Here is a 16186-nt window from a genome sequence, read left to right as displayed (position 1 = left end):
AGATTTTTATTTTTATTATTTGAAAAAACTTGATCCGCCACACTGGTAGCTATACGTTTTCATAGAGGACGGTTAATTTCTTTCAATAATTTGTTAACTTTAGAAACATGTAATAATCCAAAAGAACAAAAAATGCATCAACAAATATCATCACGGTTAAAATGAAAGTGTGATATAATAATATACAAAACATAAAAAATAGAGAAAATGACAAAAATAGTTATTTACACTAATTACGTTACAAAAATAACCAACAAAATCGGAATTACAAAAATAGCCTACAATTTCCCAGATGGAAATGTTCCATCTGCGAAATCACCATGCCATCTGCGAATGTACAAGCAGCTAAAGCACAGTTGTGCTTTAGCTGCTTGTACATTCGCATATGGTTTTTTTTTTTTAATTTTTTTTCTCTATATATATTGAAAATGTAGGGGTGAAATCGCAGATGGAAATGCCCCATCTGCGATTTACTCTTATCCCATCTACGAAATTGTGGCTTTTTTTTATAATTTTTTTTCTCTACATATATGAAAGTATATGAGTATTTTATATTTGAAAATATAGGTTGTACAATCAAAATGATAATTTTTTACAAAACTTTTTATATAGGAACATGATTTCGTAGTCAAACCATTTGATTTCATAATCAATCCTAAAAAAAAAGTTACAATTTCGCAGATGGGATGAGAGTAAATCGCAGATGGGGCATTTCCATCTGCGATTTCACCCCTACATTTTCAATATATAGAGAGAAAAAAAATTTAAAAAATTTAAAAAAAAAAAACATATACGAATGTACAAGCAGCTGAAGCATAGCTGTGCTTCAGCTGCTTGTACATTCGCAGATGGAATGGTGATTTCGCAGATAGGACATTTTCATCTGCGAAATTGTTGGCTATTTTTGTAATTTCGATTTTTTTTTGACTATTTTTGTAATGTAATTAGTGTAAATGACTATTTTTGTCATTTTCTCTAAAAAATAACATAAAGTATAATGTCTTAATGAAAAAAAAAATTAATTGCCTTGATAAGAAAAAAAAATGAAAGTACAATGTTATAATTGAGAAATTTTTTAAAGTACAATGCCATAAGAGAAAAAAAATGGAAGTACTCTAACCATCGTAATTAAGTACTTCTTTTAAGATAGTAATTTGGTGAAATGGATAAAACTATAAGTTACTATACCATTCTTAATAATTGAATACCCAATTTCAAAAGCATGAAACATGTATTTTGAGAAGATTTGATACATACAGAAACGTTAATATAAGGAAACATGTTTCTTTGCCTTTCTTTTTTCTAGGTACCTGCTTCATTTTCTTCTCATTATCACCTTCTTGTTGTAAAAAGATAAAAAAATCATCTTCTAAAAAACAATAAACAATTGGAATAATAATATATAAAACAAAATAGTGATGCTTCAAGAATTTATGACACCGATAGTAAAGCAACAATGAGTTCTTGAAAGGCACCATGTGGGGGTGAAATTGTTAGAACTACAGATCAAGGGGATTTTACCCTTATGCCACATCTAAGGTAGAAAGACCAATGATAATCAAAATTAAAGAGATTTTCAAAAGACCTTGTTACATAACGGTGTAAAAGAAGAATTGATAGGCCACATGCATTCCAACAAAAAACAAAGTCAGTATCGGTTGTTGTACCTTTGACCATGTCTCTACAAAACCAAATCAAATAAATTGACTAAAATCCGTATATATAAAAGAGGATGGCAACCATTTAATCACTTAGTGAGCCATACCCATAATGGAGGAACTATGGAGATAGCAATCAACAGACAACTTAGAATTAAAACTTTCAAACCTTCTATAGTTTCTTCCACGTGGATAGAGGAGAAGAAATCCGACAATATAGGCTAAGTTAGGGAGAAGAGTGGAAAATTTGGGTTATCCAAAACTGAATCCCATAACTCTATCACCTCTCCCTCCATTCATGATACCCATTGATTTCCAGATAAAGATCCATATAAACAATACAATTTAATTAATCAAAGCAACTTTAGAGGCAAAAAATAATAATTCAGAACAAAATATTCCAGAAGACATAAAAAATGAAGATGGTGAAAGATGATTTACAAGAGGAGCAAGTGCTTCCCGAGAAACTCTTCTAGTCGACTCTTGAATGAATCTTTTTCACATTACTCAATGTAAAGACATCCCATTTACATTTCTATAGAAGTCAACAAAATAAGGTATAATCCATCATCTATAGTAATCCAGTAACATTATCATGCTCAATTACGATGAAAAACTAAGAAAAAGCAAAATTATCGATTCAATTTTTTCTTTGGCTGACTGGAAAAAGAAAAAGTAAAGAACATTACTAAACATTAGAACTTACTTTACTTGTTTGGCTATGTTGGAGGTTGACGGATGAGAAATCTATATAAAAAAATCCTTAGATAAAACCAATAAATCTTTGTATATACGCACACAAAATAGGCACATAAGAATGTAAGATATATGAAATTTAGGGGAGGTATAATCGATAATCAATGACATTAAATTGAAGCAGCAAAATTGAAACATACATTACTATAAGAAAAACCATAAGCAAAAACCAACCAGAATTAGAGAAACCTAATCCAGACCAAACATTTGTGGCCTTCATCCAAACATGCATTGTCTTCATCCTCATTAAAAACTCAATTCATGGCCTTGATTTAGGGTTTTGAGTTGTGGACGTGAGTATAACGATTGAGAGAGAAAGTGTTCTACGGTGTGATTTCAAAAGAGGTGAAGGGAAATTCGAAATTCAAAAGGTTGAATCCCACTATTTAGGAGATGAGTAGCATGGAACGCACAAATCAAATGACAAAGGATATTTGTTGGTTATTTATTGTTGATTTATCATTGATTTTATGGGATTGATGTCACACCCCCAAACCAAAACGGCGGAAACGTTCGGGGGCGGAGGACTTCATATTCAGTATCATAACAGTTCGTAGAAAGGAAAGTTCACACCACCATATATTTTAAAGTTTCCAAGATGTTTACATAATTGTATTCATTACATGTTCAAAAAATAAATACATAAACATCATTCAAAAGAAGTAATTAACGCCAGCGCGTTAATCCCAAAAGTTGATTCCCAAACCTGCTTAGCGGTTTCCTGAGAATACAAGTTAATTCAAAGAAAAAGTGTCAACAATTAAGTTGGTGAGTTCGTAAGTAGTTTAGAAAAATTGGATGCCATTCCAAAATGGGTGTATGTTTTCCAGAAAACTCAGTATTTTAAGTGTGAAGAGTTATGACTTGTTGTGTTGAAAATGAATGTATTAGATCCAGAAAATCTCATATTTTCCCTAATGGTTGAGATAAGATTTGTTGTGTCCTCTAATAAAAACCCTTATTTTCTTATTAAAAGTATGAAATGCATATGAATGTTCGTGTCATAAGTTGTAAATAACTGCACCAGGAAAATCCCTTATCTTCCTATTAGTTGTTTGGTTTGTATACAGGAAAAACCCTTATTTTCCTAACATGATTGGCAGTCTCTAAGACCGAAAATCGCAAGAAAACGACGTTCTTAAAAGTTGTGTCATAGTTTTATATAATAAAGCTATACGAAGATCGCGTTTGTTAGATGAAGAACAGTTTTAATAGCCACTCGTTCATAAAAGCATAATACCATAATAATTGTATATCCGATGAGTTTTATAACCATACTAAACATAATATGCCTGTAGCGACATTCTTCAGGCGTCGTAGCGTTATGACAAACTGTCACCCCAAAAGACGGACTGTAGCTAACAGTCAGGGCGCTGGATCATGACTTCTCGTATAGATCTATACACATTTGACACGTTCTCCGAACGGGAGACTCTGGTTATAGACAGGACTTGCAGCATTACTTTCTAATAAAGAAAAGTAACGTTTGAAGATATACACGTCTCATGGATTCTCAACTAAGCCTGTATTAAAGTGATAGTTTTTGTATGCAAAGTTTATCCTTTTTTTCACAATGTTTAACAAAGCATAAATCATAAGTTTTTAGAATGTATAAAACGACTTAACAATGAAAGGTACTTTGAAATCATTATATACTTTGCAAGTCTAATGCACACAAAGTATGATAAGAGTTTTCCATAGTAGTAATGAGTTCCAAGTGATTTATTCGATAAAACAAGTGAAGTGAAACTTTATAAAATACACGATAATAACCGTATGTTTACTTGTATTCCCCCTAAAAGAGTATAAAAGCATTTAAAATGTATTTAAAGTGTGTTTGAAAGGGGTATGAACTCACTTGAAAGTTTGAAGATAGCAAGATGGAAAATCGGGCAGAGTTTCGTCTCGGGAAATGGATGTTCCTCAGGATTCTCGGGATTTCTCGGGGGTAAAATCGACCTTCGGGACTTGCACAAAATGACCAGGGCTTCGGGGTAGTGCGAGCACGGAAAACGAGGCAAACGCAAGAAAAAGGAGAGTGAATGAGCAATTTTTCCGGAATCCCTCGCATCCCTTTTATAGGGGGCTGGAAGGCCCACATACGCGGGGCGTACTCCCGTACGCGGCGCGTACGGGACGTCACTGCTGACCGCATCCTCGGCTGCATCGCTTCGGACGGGACGGGTGGGTGTAGGCTCGCATAGGGCGACGTGGACGATCTGAGGCCGTGGCCTCGAGTACACGGGGCGTACGAGGGTACGCGGCGCGTACTTCGGCCCTAGGTGCTGACTCCTTCGGATAATACAAAGTTTTTAATAAAATATATATAAAAAATATTTATCAAACTTCAAACATTCATATCTCCTTCATACGAACTCCGTTTTCGACGTTCTTTATATCTCCGCGAAGGTGAGACTACGATCTACAACTTTCATTTAGATTCTGTTGGCAAATTACGAAATTATTTTTATTATTTATTTATTAAAATGACGTGATTAAGGAATTTCTTTAAAAATTCATAACTTTTTCATACGATGTCCGATTTGAGCGTTCTTTTTATGCATGTTTGTAGTTTAACGATATCTATGACTTTCATTTAGACACCTAAGGTCAGAAAGTGTTTTATTGAAACTTTGCGTTTTTACGTAACTTCGTATTGCCGGTTTTTGTCGGAAAACTTAGAATGGTCATAACTTCTTCGTTATAACTCGGATTTTTGTGTTATTTATATGTTTGTAAACCTTAAGACGATACCTACCACATAGCGTACTCCGAATAGAGTTTTTGAATACTTCATTTTTCGATGATATTCTAATTCCTTTCTCAAAGAGGTTACAGGACTCGATTTTTACTGACTTGAAATGACGGGCTGTTACAATTGATGCGATGATCGAGGACGTGATATGGTGGATTTGAAAGGGATTGTCGAGATTTTTGGGGAGCATATTCAACTTCGATTCGAATTTTGAAATGGGATTAGGCTTTTGGTAAATTGGGGAGATATTAAGGAACCATTTTAGAGAGTTGAGAAATCGGAAGAGAGAGATATATGGGTTGAGCAGGAAAAGAATATAATTGTTTCACAAAAAACATGACATGTGGCAAAAAAGGCTATTTAGAATAAAGACATATGGCATGTATAGGAGTCATTTATTAAGTGGGTGTGTATATATATATATATATATATATATATATATATATTAATTTCATTGAATTATCTTCTTTGTTGTGAACGATTTAAAGATAATTTCTTGAGATAACTTCCTATTTATTTGTAGTGCTAGTGTTTTGATATTTTTTATTCATATTACTTAGAGTAATAGTGATATTATGTCTTTATTGTTTTTGTTGCCACTAGTAACCACTTATGCATCAGAAAAAGTATGCCTACTCTTAATGGTTTTGTAAATTATCAAAATTATTTTGGATATGAATTTATGCTTGCATCACTAAGTCTAATGGTTTGTATTCTCATTGTATCAAAATTATTCTTAATTTGAATGTTGAACGGGGATCCCCGTTACCCTATTGGGATACCCGCAGACCCGATAATGTTTGGGAAACGGGTACCCGTTGGGAATCGGGTCGGTGATGGGATCGATTTTCATATTCGTGGACGGGGGCGGGATTACCAAAACCCGTCTCAAACCTGCCCCATTGCCATCCCTACTACCAAGCAGCCTCTGATATGTAGTTGTTTCTTTCTCTATCAACATTGCAGTCGTCAGTCTCGTCGGAATTGGCTCCGTTCGCCGCAGCTTGAACCATCTTTCTTTCTCGTTGCCTATCTCCGGATCCCTCTGTCACCGGTTGCATGATCGATATCGTCGTCGCCGCTCCTCTCTTATGCAAAGGAACTATTGCTGGTCATCGCTTCTTTTCTCTGCTTCTCCGACAAGCAGTTGTTAGCCGTCATCATTAGAGCTCTGTCACCGATGTTGCCGCTGTCTTCATTTATGTTATGTTTTATTTATTTTTGTTTTTACAGATTAATTGTCCCCTCCCGATCAAACTGCGGGGGAAATTTTGTGATTAGGATTTAGGCTCACGCCCTTTAGGGTTTAGATTAGGTCTCTTATGGAACCCTATTTATATGAGGTTTAACCTCATTATTTATCAATGAAACAATCTATTATCTTTCATGGTATCAAATATCTGGGTTAAAACCTTACTTCTGACCACAAACCATAGTCGTCGCCCTCCACCTCCGACGACATTCTCTAATAGTCGTCGGAGGTGCCGTCATTATGTTCCTTATTTTTCTGTTTCTTCTCTTCTCCACCAAAATATTAAAATAGTTGGATGACACCAAACCATAGCCCTTTCATCGGCTTCTTCTACTGCCTCGTCTCCTTCCGCCTCCTCCTCGGTTGGCCACTTCTTTAGATCTCTTTTCCCATTCATCCCTTTCTGATGTTGCGGCGGCCTCTCTCTGATGGCACCTTCTCTGTTAGGCAGCCTCTGATCTGTACTCGTTTCTTTCTCTATCAACATTGCAGTCGCCGATCTCGTTGGAATTGGCTCCGTCCGCCACAGCTCGAGCCTTCTTTCTTTCTCACCACCTTTCTCCGGATCCCTCTGCCACCAGTTGCATGATCGTTATCATCGTCATCACTCCCCTCTTCTTATATAAAGGAACTGCTGATGGTCGTTGCTTCTTTTGTAACGCCCGTGTTTCTAGGCTTGCCATTTTTAGCAATGTAATAGTCTAGGTTAACCTTGTAACTCAACTTGAAATAATAAGAATATATTATTTGTGAATTATTTGAATTATGTGATTTATGTGTGTATTTTCTTAATTTTATAATTTAATGAATTAAGAATAAAATAAGCGTCAAAATTTAAGTGTGAGATAAGCCCGACATCTTTACATAAAGTTGTAGTGGTCGAAACAAGGATTCCGGGGATATAAGGAATGCCAAAATCCGAGTTATAACGAAGAAGTTATGACCTGTCGAAGTTTCGCGACAGAACCGACACGACGCCGAGTGACGTAAAATATGAATTTAAGATAGAGCGATATTTAGCCTTAGCAATCTAAACGAAAGTCGTAGATTTCGTTAAACTGAGAGCGTGCATAAAAGGAACGCCCAAATCTGACTTCGTATGAGGAAGTTATGATTTTATGAAGTTTCGACTTAGCAGTATACAGCCCGAATACTCGATTTGAGATCGAGCGGTTTTTAGCCAAAACAATCTAAATGAGAATCGAAGATCTTGTTGTTAGTAGCGAAACGATGAAAAGTTAGGCGAGAACGGACGTCAGACAAAGAAGTTATGAATTTATAACGAAGTTTTTCTGTCCCGGCCTTCTAAAAATAAATAATAAAAATAAAAGTCAAAATTTGCCAACGTAGTCTAAATGAAAGTTGTAGAGTATGGTCTGACCTTCGCGTGGATATAAAGAACGTCGAAAACGGAGCTCGTATGCGAAAGTTACGCAATTTAGAAGTTTGACAAGTCAATTACGCCCCGCGTAATTTGTGTACGCCCCGCGTACTCAGTCGGATGCAACTTGTCTGACCAATACTCGAGTGCCACCAGTCGACGCACGCAGTGACATCAAAGTACGCCCCGCGTAACCCGAGTACGCCCCGCGTAACCCGAGTACGCCCCGCGTAATTTGAGTACGCCCCGCGTAATCCCAGACCCAGCAGCCTATAAATAGAACTCGAATTCAGCCATTTTCTCTTGTTCAAACTCTTCCCTCTCTCTAAGTTTTGCCTCTATTTGCGTGTCGTTTATACCCCAAAGCCCCGGTAATATTCCCGAGCCCCGAAGCAAGATCCGAAGCCCCGAGGATCCCGAAGAGCGTTGTTCTCGAGCCGAAACGCTACCCGCGAGGAGCCCGGTTTTGTGAAGATCTTCCAGATCTACGGAGAAACACCTCTTCTGCAAGCCGTAGTGCTGCCCGATCATCTTTTGATCAGGTGAGTGTGTAGTTATTTTCATTCCAACACAATATTATGAAGTATTTCATATAAAATACGTGTTAGGTGTATATATTTGGTTGTTATACGTGTGAGTGTATATTCACTCTCTTCTATCTTACAGATCTGATGTATTCTCTATGAAATACGTGTTATGTGTGTATGCCTCATCTGTTATGTGGAATATGTATTGCTTAAAGCATGTTATACAGGTTTTTAACTATGTATAAAAATGTATATTTTTATCTACTAATATGTTGGGTAGAACATGGGTAGATAATTGGTGTGTAATAAACAGATGAGAGGCCTCGGTGTTATTGGTGTTATTCTAGTCATTCAGCAGAGTATGGATGACGACCACGGACTATTCTAGACTGTCCTGTGGAACACTAGCAGGCTCATTACCTGTAGGTGTTGTGAACGACGTGTTCACCGGTGTACTCTATCCCCCACATGGTTGCCTTTAGGACACTTATTGTTGAGGAAGCCCCTCTGCAGTGATGTCCGTCCCGATGAAAAATCCTGAAATAGGTTCCTTATAATAGACGTTATTTTTAGGAACGTAAGGTGAGGATAACGGGAATGGGTAATCGGGTTTATTGTTGATTGTTGAAATTAAATATAATTATTGTGGGTTGAAAACCCTATATGCTCACCAGGCTCCCAAGCCTGACCCACTCAGTTGATTTATTTTACAGGAAGTGGCGCAAGAGCTTAAGATGGGCGAACATCAAGTTGTTTTTGTTTACAAGTCTGTATATGTATATATTTGTTGAACGACTTGTAATGTTATCGTTTATGCTTTATGACCTGTATCGGAACATGACATCCCGACTTTTGATTATGAAATGAAATCATATTTCTTTATGAAATGTTTTGATAAATATCTATTTTATCATGTTTTGTTTTTGAGAACAAATTCCGCATCTCTTTTAAAATTAAAAGGATTTACTCTGAAAATTATTTTAAAAAGCATAAATGAAATCGGTCTTTTCTGGCCGAGATTTTGGGGATGTCACAGTTGGTATCAGAGCATTAGTTTAAGCGAATTAGGAATTTGTAGGATTTCTAAACTTAAACTTAGGAGGCTAAGTGGAGATTGCGAGGTGTGTGTCTGTTGGATCTTAGACACAAGCACTAGTTTATTTTAGGAAAGTTGCCTAAAATGCTTTTATGTGCTAAATGTTATATGTTGCCATATATGATATTATTTGTTCGGATCTATGGTTTGTTGCCAACCGGATCTGAAGGTTTATGTGTTTAGGATTCTAAGCGTATGTATACGATATTAGAACTAGCATGTAATCGTTTGGAGTAATAAGGTGAAATTATTCGGTGTATAGATCAAAATGGTGAGAACAAGAAGTGGAGTTGGAAATGCTAATGAAAACAGGAATCAACCGCCTATAATCGAACAAGTACCTGTCGTAGCTGCTGCACCTGAGCCGATAACAATGGCTGGTGTATAAATGATGATTCAAATGATGTTGGATCGTCAGATGGAAGAAACAAGACGCCTGCTTAGGCAGAATCGTGAAGAACCGTCAATTCAAGCGGAAGAGCCCGAGGAGAATGGAGGGCAGTCTGTAGGAGAAAACTTTAGTGGGATCATTGGTCAAGACGAACAACCAGTGGTTAGACGCAATAACCAGTATGGAGGAAATGATGGTCGTGGGTGCAAGTATAAGGATTTCATGGCATCCAAACCACCATGCCTATCCGGAAGCCCGACGCTGGTGCAAGTTATGGACTGGGTCTCCGAAATGGAGACTATGTTTGAAAGTTGCGAATGCAGCAACAGGCAGAAGACCGCTCTTGCAATCCCTCTACTAAAATCTGGCGTGTTGAGTTGGTGGAAGCTGTTAGCTGACTCTATGCCCAAGGGAGAAGCAAGCAAAATGTCTTGGGAAGACTTTCTGGAACAACTAAAACTGCAATACTGCTCCGAGCAGGACCTTCTGGAAATCAGTAATGAGTTTCAGAATTTGAAGAAGGGGAAATTGAGCGTTACTGAATACGCTACAAGTTTCACGGAAAAGATGAAGTTTATCCCATATTTGGTGCCTACAGAACTCTCTAAGGTCAACAAGTTTGCCCTTGGACTACCAGCGGACTATGGTCCAATGGTTAAGCAAGCAACCACATTGAAAGCCGCCATCTGGGCTGCTAGAAATGTTGAGACCCAGATCAAGGAAAAAGGTCTAGAAAGGTCAGAGGTTGGTGAGAAAAGGAAAATCGATGGATTTTCAGGGTCCAGCAAGAAAAGTAAATTCTCGAAGTCTAGTTTGAGAGGAAGTGGAGGAAAGGTAGAGGCGAAATGGTGCGACAAGTGCAAGAAGAAGCATCATGGGAAGTGCGGCGGGGAAACCACATGCTACAAATGTGGAAAGCCAGGGCATTATGCCAACGAATGCACCTTCACCAAGAATGTTTGTTATGGTTGCGGTGAGGAGGGGCACATCTCAAGGGATTGTCCGAAGAAGAAGGAGGCAGCAAGACCCAACATTCCGCCAAAGCCAAAGGCGAGAGCATTCCAGATGACACTGGAAGCTGCTAAAGATGAAGCTGATGTCGCTTCAGGTACCTTTCTCGTTAACAAATTGCCTGCCCAAATTTTATTTGATTCTGGAGCCAACTACTCCTTTATATCGCATGAATTTGGTAGAAAACTAGCTTTGCCTATTGTGAGACTAGATAATGCTTTATTAGTCGAAGTTGCTAGTGGCAAGATTGTACCTGTTAGCCATCGTATGAAAAACATTTTAATTGATTTGAATGGGAATAAGTTCCACGAGGAATTATTACCTATAGAACTTAATGGTTTCGACATCGTTTTGGGAATGGATTGGCTTAGTGCCAATGATGCCAAAATTTTATGCAAGAAGAAAATAGTGAAAGTGAATTCGCCTGGAAAGGAATCATTTATGGTGTATGGAGATAAACGCAGAGTAAATTCTGGAATCATTTCCCTAATGAAAGCCAGAAAGTGTTTGACCAAGGGATGTACATCATATTTAGCATTCGTGATCGATGCTAAGAAGGAAAAGAAGGTGATGCAAAATATTCCTGTTGTGTGTGATTATCCGGAAGTATTTCCCGAAGATCTTCCTGGATTACCGCCCGATCGACAAGTAGAATTTCGTATTGACTTGTTGCCCGGAACAACGCCAATTGCAAAAACACCTTATCGATTAGCACCGACGGAGATGAAGGAGCTAATGATGCAACTTCAGGAGTTATTGGACAAAGGTTTCATTAGACCTAGTTCATCACCCTGGGGAGCTTCGGTGTTATTCGTAAAGAAGAAAGATGGAAGCATGAGGATGTGCATTGATTATCGAGAGCTGAATAAGGCAACAATAAAGAATAGATATCCGTTGCCGAGGATTGATGACCTATTCGATCAGCTACAAGGTTCAAGTTATTTTTCAAAGATCGACTTGAGGTCAGGATATCATCAGCTAAAAGTAAGAGAGCAGGATATAGAGAAGACTGCATTCAAAACCCGATATGGACACTATGAGTTTTTGGTTATGTCGTTTGGACTAACCAATGCTCCCGCAGCATTCATGGATTTAATGAACAGAGTTTGTAACCCGTTCCTTGATAAATCTGTGATAGTGTTCATAGATGACATTCTGATTTATTCAAAAAGCCAAGAGGAGCATGGCAGACACTTACGAGAAGTTTTGGAAGTCTTGAAGAAGGAGAAGTTGTATGCGAAGTTCTCCAAATGTGATTTTTGGATTCGAGAAGTCCAATTCTTGGGTCACGTGGTCAACCAAGAAGGTATAATGGTTGATCCTGCAAAGATTGAAGCTGTGATGAAGTGGGAACAACCGAAAAGTCCCACGGAGATTCGAAGCTTTTTAGGATTAGCCGGATATTACCGAAGGTTTATCCAAGGCTTTTCTTCGATTGCTAGTCCATTAACAGCTTTGACCCACAAAGGAGCTACTTATGCTTGGAGTGATAAGCATAAAGAAGCATTCGAGAAGCTAAAGAAGAAACTATGCGAGGCACCGATACTTTCTCTACCCGATGGAGTTGAAGACTTCGCTGTTTATAGCGATGCATCTGGTGTTGGATTGGGTTGTGTTTTGACCCAAAGAGATAAGGTGATCACGTATGCATCTCGACAGCTGAAAGAGCATGAAAAGAACTGCCCGACTCATGATTTGGAGTTGGCAGCGGTAGTTTTCGCTTTGAAAATATGGAGGCATTACCTCTATGGCACGAAGTGCAGACTTTTCACTGATCATAAGAGTCTCCAATATCTCTTTAGTCAGAAAGAATTGAATATGAGGCAACGACGCTGGCTGGAACTACTTAAAGACTACGACTGTGAGATACTTTACCACCCCGGTAAAGCCAATGTTGTCGCTGATGCTCTCAGTCGGAAAGTCAATCTTGAAAAGAGAAGGCCAAGAGCGTTGAGAATTGAAGTTGTCTCAACCATTTTAGAAAGTATAAAGAAAGCTCAAGAGGAAGCTTCGGAGAAGAATGACCGGAAGGAAGAACGTTTGGGCAAAACGTTGGTGTTCGGTGTAAACAGTCACGGACTGAAGGTGTTCCAAGATCGGATTTGGATACCTAAGACAGGAGGAGTTAGAGATCTTTTGATGGAAGAAGCTCACAAGACCATGTACTCAATTCATCCCGGTAGCACTAAAATGTATAGGGACCTGAAACCCTATTATTGGTGGCCGACGATGAAGCTCGACATTGTGAAGTATGTGGCCGAGTGTGTGACTTGTGCAAGAGTCAAGGCACAACATCAGAAACCGTACGGGAGTTTAGAACCATTGCATGTGCCTATGGATAAGTGGGAAGACATTACTATGGATTTTGTCACTAAACTGCCCAGAACAAAGAATGGTCACGACATGATTTGGGTGGTCATCGATCGATTCACTAAGAGTGCGCATTTCATAGCAGCCAATGAGAAATGGTCTATGGAAAAGCTTGCGAATTCTTACGTGAAGGAAATTGTGAGGCTTCATGGAGTTCCGATAACGATTGTGTCGGATCGTGATAGCCGTTTCACCTCACGATTTTGGAAAAGTCTACAAGAGGAATTGGGTACCAAGTTGTGTTTAAGTACAGCTTACCATCCGCACACTGATGGTCAGAGCGAACGGACGATACAAACACTTGAAGATATGTTGAGAGCGTGTACCTTGGAATTCCTAGGTAATTGGGATGAACATTTACCTTTGGTAGAATTTTCCTATAATAATAGTTTTCACTCGAGCATAAAGATGGCACCTTATCAAGCTTTGTATGGACAGAAGTGTCGTACGCCGTCTTGTTGGCTTGAGGCTGGGGAAAAGCAGTTTATGGGGCCGGAGATAGTCCATCAAACTGCTGAAAAGTTGAAAATAATTAGGGAGAGAATGTTAGCAGCTCAGGATCGTCAAAAGAGTTATGCTGACAAAAAGCGAAGACCGATGACTTTTGAAGTTGGAGATTCGGTTTTGCTTAAAGTCTCGCCGTGGAAGGGACTTATAAGATTTGGAAAAAGGGGAAAGTTAAGTCCAAGGTTTATTGGACCGTTTAAAGTTCTTCAGAGGATTGGGAACCAAGCTTACAAGCTCGAACTACCAGAAGAACTGAATGGAATTCATAACACTTTCCATGTGTGTTATTTGAGGAAGTTCACGGGAGAAGTTCTCGACATAATTCCACTTTCAGAGTTGAGGATCGATGAGAACAAAAGGTTGATTGAGGAACCGGAGGCAATTGTTGACCGAAAGACTAAGAAATTGCGACGTAAGATGGTGGAGTTAGTGCTTGTCCGATGGAAACACACGAATGGGTCAAATCTCACCTGGGAGACGGAGAGTGACATGATGAGTCGCTATCCGCATTTGTTTGCTGGTGTGTGATTCCGGGGATGGAATCATTCTAAGGTGGAGAGAATTGTAACGCCCGTGTTTCTAGGCTTGCCATTTTTAGCAATGTAATAGTCTAGGTTAACCTTTTAACTCAACTTGAAATAATAAGAATGTATTATTTGTGAATTATTTGAATTATGTGATTTATGTGTGTATTTTCTTAATTTTATAATTTAATGAATTAAGAATAAAATAAGCGTCAAAATTTAAGTGTGATATAAGCCCGACATCTTTGCATAAAGTTGTAGTGGTCGAAACAAGGATTCCGGGGATATAAGGAATGCCAAAATCCGAGTTATAACGAAGAAGTTATGACCTGTCGAAGTTTCGCGACAGAACCGACACGACGCCGAGTGACGTAAAATATGAATTTAAGATAGAGCGATATTTAGCCTTAGCAATCTAAACGAAAGTCGTAGATTTCGTTAAACTGAGAGCGTGCATAAAAGGAACGCCCAAATCTGACTTCGTATGAGGAAGTTATGATTTTATGAAGTTTCGACTTAGCAGTATACAGCCCGAATACTCGATTTGAGATCGAGCGGTTTTTAGCCAAAACAATCTAAATGAGAATCGAAGATCTTGTTGTTAGTAGCGAAACGATGAAAAGTTAGGCGAGAACGGACGTCAGACAAAGAAGTTATGAATTTATAACGAAGTTTTTCTGTCCCGGCCTTCTAAAAATAAATAATAAAAATAAAAGTCAAAATTTGCCAACGTAGTCTAAATGAAAGTTGTAGAGTATGGTCTGACCTTCGCGTGGATATAAAGAACGTCGAAAACGGAGCTCGTATGCGAAAGTTACGCAATTTAGAAGTTTGACAAGTCAATTACGCCCCGCGTAATTTGTGTACGCCCCGCGTACTCAGTCGGATGCAACTTGTCTGACCAATACTCGAGTGCCACCAGTCGACGCACGCAGTGACATCAAAGTACGCCCCGCGTAACCCGAGTACGCCCCGCGTAACCCGAGTACGCCCCGCGTAATTTGAGTACGCCCCGCGTAATCCCAGACCCAGCAGCCTATAAATAGAACTCGAATTCAGCCATTTTCTCTTGTTCAAACTCTTCCCTCTCTCTAAGTTTTGCCTCTATTTGCGTGCCGTTTATACCCCAAAGCCCCGGTAATATTCCCGAGCCCCGAAGCAAGATCCGAAGCCCCGAGGATCCCGAAGAGCGTTATTCTCGAGCCGAAACGCTACCCGCGAGGAGCCCGGTTTTGTGAAGATCTTCCAGATCTACGGAGAAACACCTCTTCTGCAAGCCGTAGTGCTGCCCGATCATCTTTTGATCAGGTGAGTGTGTAGTTATTTTCATTCCAACACAATATTATGAAGTATTTCATATAAAATACGTGTTAGGTGTATATATTTGGTTGTTATACGTGTGAGTGTATATTCACTCTCTTCTATCTTACAGATCTGATGTATTCTCTATGAAATACGTGTTATGTGTGTATGCCTCATCTGTTATGTGGAATATGTATTGCTTAAAGCATGTTATACAGGTTTTTAACTATGTATAAAAATGTATATTTTTATCTACTAATATGTTGGGTAGAACATGGGTAGATAATTGGTGTGTAATAAACAGATGAGAGGCCTCGGTGTTATTGGTGTTATTCTAGTCATTCAGCAGAGTATGGATGACGACCACGGACTATTCTAGACTGTCCTGTGGAACACTAGCAGGCTCATTACCTGTAGGTGTTGTGAACGACGTGTTCACCGGTGTACTCTATCCCCCACATGGTTGCCTTTAGGACACTTATTGTTGAGGAAGCCCCTCTGCAGTGATGTCCGTCCCGATGAAAAATCCTGAAATAGGTTCCTTATAATAGACGTTATTTTTAGGAACGTAAGGTGAGGATAACGGGAATGGGTAATCGGGTTTATTGTTGATTGTTGAAATTAAATATAATTATTGTGGGTTGAAAACCCTATAT

Source organism: Lactuca saligna, chromosome 5 (assembly GCF_052625555.1).
Source record: "Lactuca saligna cultivar CGN05327 chromosome 5, ASM5262555v1, whole genome shotgun sequence".
NCBI classification, from domain to species: domain Eukaryota; kingdom Viridiplantae; phylum Streptophyta; class Magnoliopsida; order Asterales; family Asteraceae; genus Lactuca; species Lactuca saligna.
This window is presented reverse-complemented; position numbering follows the sequence as displayed.